This window comes from Salvelinus alpinus, chromosome 1, assembly GCF_045679555.1.
Source record: "Salvelinus alpinus chromosome 1, SLU_Salpinus.1, whole genome shotgun sequence".
NCBI classification, from domain to species: Eukaryota; Metazoa; Chordata; class Actinopteri; order Salmoniformes; family Salmonidae; genus Salvelinus; species Salvelinus alpinus.
In genome coordinates this window covers 59,704,383-59,711,098 of record NC_092086.1, presented here as the reverse complement: position 1 = coordinate 59,711,098, position 6,716 = coordinate 59,704,383, and the positions used below count along the sequence as shown (strand labels likewise).

At 43.3% G+C, this 6,716-nt stretch overlaps 1 long non-coding RNA gene across 1 annotated transcript; it reads left to right on the top strand.

The window, feature by feature from the left end:
- Positions 1-1,383: 1,383 nt before the first annotated feature.
- On the top strand, positions 1,384-6,468 carry LOC139582127 (uncharacterized). Its single transcript, XR_011676314.1, has 2 exons — positions 1,384-4,586; positions 4,685-6,468. It is a non-coding gene; the product is annotated as an uncharacterized lncRNA (long non-coding RNA).
- The last annotated feature ends 248 nt before the right edge of the window (positions 6,469-6,716 follow it).

The following is a 6,716-nucleotide window of genomic DNA, read 5'->3' as shown; positions in this document are numbered from 1 at the left end:
ACTAATGAGGTCAGAATTGCTGTGCTGGGTGTTGCCTCCGTCTCCCTGAGTGGGGACGGAGGGACATAGCAACTATGACTGCCCTGAGCTCAGCCCTACTGCATTATGCTTTCCTTCGGAAAGTATTTAGACCCCACTTTTCCCAAATTTTGTTACGTTACAACCTTTATACTAAAATTGATTAAAATAAATACGTTCCTCAGCAATCTACACACAATATCCCATAATGACGAAGCGAAAACAAGTTTTTAGAACAGAAATATCGTATTTACAGAAGTATTCAGACCCTTTGCTATGAGACTCAAAATTGAGGTCAGTCTAAAAGACTGACCCTATAGAGGGGATTTAAAATTTTAATCAAACACTTACCGAGAGGAACAAGGGTTGTCTCCTCAAAGTTTTCTACGACAGGAACATTGTGCTTGAGGGTTGTATCTTCAAAGTTGCAGAGCCTGTCCTGGAAACTGCTGTGGAACAGGTTGCTTCTCTGGGTAAGTGTGTTATGTTTTGTAATGAAATGTGTTCATATTTTATCTACACATCTAGCAATTACCCATGCAGGTAAAGGGAACAAAATATTATATGAAAGTAATAGTTAAATACCTGCACACTGTTGTAATATTGTCACGCCTACTCCCACTCCCATCCTACTAACCACTGTCCTGGCAAACCACACTAAGCACACCTGGCAACCATCATTGCGCACACCTGTCCCCATTGTTAGATTTACCATGGCTTGGTGATAAGACAACATTCCATTCCATGATTGGTGTCTGTGTGCCTGTCTGTCGGTGCCAGGGAGACCTAATCTCCTTTTCCTCTCTCATATGGCAGATGAACACTGAACTTAATCATTTGAGGGAATGACCTAGTGTCTGTTATATTAGTATTTCTGTGTAAATGACCAAGAGACAGAAACCTGTTGCGATGTAATGTTGATGTCTGTTGCATGAGAGCACAATGTACCTTTGTATAAATTCTCTCATCTGTGATTTGTCATGAACATCCAGGAGGATGGACTTTGCAATAAAATGCCGCTAATCAAGAGAATTTATGTGTGCACCCAAAACTCTGACAATAGAAACTTAATTTGTGTACAGCCTCCTAAAACCAAAATAAAAAGACCCCACACAATGAATGAGTATTAACCAATAACAAATATTATTTAACAGGTGGGTTGTGTGTGGCTGCTGGCGTGTATATAGTGAAAATTGTAGGGTAAAAACAAACAAAATGACCAGGCCTTACTTAATTTTGGAGGTCCCTTAACAGCTGGATCCGGGTACCTTTAGCTGCTCTCCCAAGGCACTTGGCTGAAAAATCCTTTCAAAGGGAGAGATACATAATCATTGATAAACATGAAAAAAATACTTGGTAGCGGACATTCCATCAGTCGTATATAGAAATATACTTCAGACACATCAGATGATAGTGTCCCGTCAAGCTGAATAGGCACCTTCTAAAGTAAACAATCCCAGAGACCCTCTCTTGTAATCATTGTCATTTTGACCTGTTGCATTGACATACAATTCTGTACAAACTGTCTGAGGGACATAAACTTAGTCAAAATATAAAACCTGTTGAGCAAATCTACTAGGACCTTCAAAGTCAGTGCTGACTTATCAGCTCAATATTCAGTATTAAAAACATTTACTTGGATCTACTTAAATTCTGGACACAGTTCCATATAATGGAAACAGATTATTGTTTTCGATGACATTACCTCCTTACTTAAATCCCCACTGATTGAGTTCAGTGTGTACTGGTGGTTATCTATTGTTCCACAGGAAGCTTTTCTAACCCAAACAACAGATGACAAACACGAGAGCAGTGGACCAAGCTTTGAAGAGTGAGCGGCCTCTAATTTAATATCAATCTTCTTCCAATTACTAAGATATTGCATTATTCGAATGCTATGTGAAAACCAATTACTATTCACTTTGTTAATTTCACTAGTCTCCATATCTGTTTCCTTCAACCAGGACTCCCTTCTTTCCAATAGCAAGACCTTCTCAATCTACTACTACTAATACACATGGATCACTCTCAAACAACATTCTGCTTTTCCCCCATTGCAAGGTTTAAAACAAAACAAACATGATAACTTTCTCCATATTGGAAGGCATTGTTTTCATTTTAGTATACCTTCAAAAAGCTACTCTATATTCTTATTAACAATCTCTGTTGGATTCTCACTTTCTACTTCAATACTCATTAAATGTCTATTATCCTGCTTTGGAGGGATCAATATGTATTCACTGTAGATGTCATGGTGCTCTGTCCATAGTAAGTCTACCTAGCAAGTTAAACGGTTGAGTAGATGAATAAAGAAAATCATTGGTTCTATTTAGCAGGGTATGGGGGTTATTTAAAAATGTATTAACAGGGTGGAAGAAATCTCATAAGTGTTTATAGTTTTATTGGTTAGGGGTAAGTCAAGTCCAATACAATGCTTTAACCTTATCTTTCTCAAATGATCCATAAAGGTGACAACTCTGACCATTCCTCAGAATACTTTTTTTACACCATTTACATACATCCACGTGTGGGTGTGCAAGTTGTATATTATAATTGTTTTAATTGTTACTTCATCAGATCATCATAATAACCCATTATACTCAATATTATGTTATTTTATCTCTAGTAACCCATTATACATTTGTGTTACATCACACATTTTTCCTTTAGACTAGTGTTCTTTTCATACAGGGGTTTAGATATTTACACTAGTTCTTTTTAACAGCATATTCAGGAATAATACTTATTTCATGTCTTCATACAGAATCCCTGTATAACGTTATAAATCTTTCGGTTTTCACATCTACACCGCAGCAGCAATCACAACGTAGCTGCACGAGAGGTACACATATCATGTTCTCAAGGAAATATCAGTGTCCGGGGGCATCAATGAACTTCATTGTTCAGCCCTTTCCCATCTCAGCTGTTACCCTCAATGGCTTCTCCTGTCAGTGCTCACTACCTGTAGATCGATGGGCGGTGGTGGACAGAAACCCTAGATAACGTTATAGATCTAAAAACTAAGCTCATAGAACTGGCTGGGGTATCCATTCTTTCACCCACTCAGTAATCCTCTTTCACACCGGAGCTAGTCTCCTGACAGCTCTCATTCACTCAGTAATTTATAGCTAAATTTCAATCTTATCAAATTTTCAATAAGCCATATTTCAATGTTATCCAAATTTCAATCAGTTTAATATCCAAATTTCAATCTTAATAGTACTAATTTCAAAAAATGTATTGTCCAAATTTCAATCAGATTATTATCCATATTTCCATCTTGTTATCCAAATTTCAATCAGCTTAATATGTCATATCACACAACTTTCACATCCACATTCACTTAGTACTATTCCCAAACACACTTGGTAATCTAACTTATTACCCATATGCATCTTCAACGATTCTCTTGTTACTTGCTATGCTCCATATGTATCTCCTGTACATATTTAATAACACCACATATTCAAAAACACTGTTATTTGTAGTGGCTGCAGACCACGTAGACATTTCTTATGAATGCCTACAGACAGTGGTCAGCGGGGCTTTCCATGGTACCGTTACGCACTCGCTCTAGTCTTCTCATAAAATTAGTGAATAGCCTTCTCTCTATAAGATTATGGGTACATTTTTAGGTGTTACTCACCTTGATTTTATTTTTTATCATTTTTGATTTTTATACAGATTCAAACAAAATTGACTTACTGAAATCAGTTGCCGTCTCTCAATTCTTCGCAGATTATGTGTCTCCTTCTGGGTGGGTCTCTTAGCTCACAGTAAGGGTCTGGTCTGGGTGGGTCTCGTCGTCTTTTGGTCAGACAGAAATTTCCCTCACGCTTCATAAAATGCGCCACCAGTTTTTCTCGCAGACCTCCACTGGAAAGCTCCGCAGGCAGAATCAATCATCCTGTTCGTTGACACCAAATTGTTGTGGAAATTCTTCCACAGGGACACTCAAAGTCAATCTTGTATGAATCATTGTTTATTGTCAGTGCACTGGAGAGGTTCCAACCAACTCAATGCACCATATGTACACATGTTGATCAGAAGCTCTAACGGGGCAGTCCCGTTAGTCCCCTTATATACTAACAAGTTATATTTGCATGATTCATATTATTCTTAATTCATAATTAATGTTTGCTTCATGCATGTGACAGACCAATATCTCACAAGGATTCTCTCTAAGCTGAGACCTTGAAACTGAGATATCCCTTTCTCTAAACAAGGTTTTGGGCGTACTGCCAAATTGCAGATACTGATAATGAGGATTCGTTAAATCAGTCACTTGCATAAACAGAGAAATGGGTTTTTAGAAAAGCACAAACATAGAACACAGAAATGTATTAATAAAAAAGCACCAACATAACATTTTCCATCACACTACTCAAACTGTCTCCTGCAGAGAGGAACTATGACGTCTGAAACTGGGAGCTCTTGGCTGTGAAGTTGGCATTAGAGGAGTGGAGACACTGACTGGAGGGTGCCAAGGACTCATTTCTCATCCTCACCAACCATCGGAACCTGGAGTACATACGGACAGCGAGGCGGCTGAACCCGCTTCAAGCAAGGTGGGCCCTTTTCTTCATTAGATTTGAGTTCACCTTGTAATATCACCCAGGTTCAAAGAACATCAAAGCTGATACCCTGTCACGTCTCTATGATTCAGGAGAGGTTCCTGTTCTGAGTGCACCCACCATTCCGCCCTCCCGAGTTGTTGCCACCATGCTTTGGGACATATATGTGGACATACGCCAGGCTCTGGAGAGAGAACCCACACCTGCTACCTGTCCTCTAGAGCGCACCTACGTTCCCACGGGGATAAGGGATCAGCTGTTGACCTGGGCACACACATCTCTCGATGCTGGACACCCAGGTATCACCTGCACTATTCAATCTGGTACTGGTGGCCCGACTTGGCACAGGACATCACTCGCTATGTCAACTCCTGCTCCGTATGGGCCCAAACTAAATCCCCCTGGCACGCTCCAGCAGGGAAACTCCTTCCCCTCCCCGTGCCTCAGCGTCCTTGGCCTGTCCATTCATTTCGTCACTGATCTCCCCTCTTCTGATGCTTTCACTACTATTATGGTTGTTGTGGACAGATTCTCTAAATCCTGCTGTTTTTATCCTTCTCTCTGGTCTTCCTATCGCTCTCCGGGTCACTGAGGCACTGTTCCAGCAGGTCTTCCGGAGGAAGGTCATAGTGTCCCCCAATTCACGTCACGGGTATGAAAAGCCTTCAAGGAGAAGCTGGGGGTCACGGTCAGCCTCACTTCCGTGTACCGGCGTCAGTCCAACGGGCAGGTGGATAGGATGAACCAGGAGCCGGGGAGGTTCCTTAGGTCCTGGCAGTGACTCTTGCAGGGGGAGTGGGCCCGGTTCCTTCCCTGGGCGGAGTACGACCAGAATTCACTGCGTCACTCCTCCACCGGGCTGACCCTCTTCCAGCCTGCCCTGGCTCTGTGGACCCAGAGCCAGACCGACGCTCCTGCTGTGGACGAGTGATTCAGGCGTGCAGAGTAGGTTTGGAACTATGCCCATGTGAGGCTCCAGCGCGCTGTCAGAAGGAAGCTGAGCCCCCGGTTTGTGGGGCCCTTCAAGGTCCTTCGGAGAGTCAGCGAGGTAACCTATAGATTACAACTCCAAAACTAAGTACCGAATCTTACCCTCTTTTCATGTTTCCCTTCTCAGGCCGGTGGTTCCTGGTCCCCTGGCTGGGGCCGTCCCCTGAACACCCCTCCACCTGCACTGGACATTGATGGGAGCCCCGCCTATGCTGTCAGGTCCCTTCTGGACTCCCAACGTCGTGGGGGTCGGCTCCAGTACCTGGTGGACTGGGAGGGGTACGGTCCAGAGGAGCACTGTTGGGTCCCGGTGGACGAGATCCTGGATCCCATCATCATCCAGGATGTCTTCCGGACCGGCCCGCTCCGAGCCGCACGTCAGGAGGGGGGTACTGTCATGCCTACTCCTGCTCTGGCGCTCAGCGGTCTACTAACCACCGGTCCTGGCAACCCACATTGCGCGCACACCTGCTCCACATCGTTATGCATACCTGGACTTCATCATCACCCTGATTACTCTCCCTTTTTTCCCTCCCCTATTGGTAGTTACAGTCAGGACTCGTGAGAGGTGAAGGTCGAGAGCCATGCTTCATCCGAAACACGACGCTGCCAAGCCGCACTGCTTCTTGACACGCTGCTCGCTTAACCCGGAAGCCAGCCGCACCAATGTTTCGGAGGAAACACCGTACAACTAGCGACCGTGTCAGCGTGCATGCGCCCAGGTCTGTAGTGGCACCACTAGCACTGTGATGCAGTGCCTTAGACCGCTGCGCCACTCAGGAGGCCCCAGTCTTCAGGCAGTATTGGTTTTGTCAACGTTCAGTACGCTACTCCTGTTTTGATTATCTTCATGTTTCTTATTATTAAACTCACCTTCTGCACCTGCTTCCTGACTCCCTGCGTATACGTTACAAATATCCTCTTCGATATCTCTCTTGTAGTGGAGATAAATGACGATAAAAACTTTGAGCCCTCTTGGTGAGTATTTAATTTATAACCCTTAAAGCAGGGCTTCCCAAATGTTTTTACTCATGGCCCCACTTCCAGCATTGGGGAACATCCCGCACAGACAAGATTTGCTTAGAATTCTGACGCACTATTTTATAGTATGAAGAATACAATTGAACATAGCTG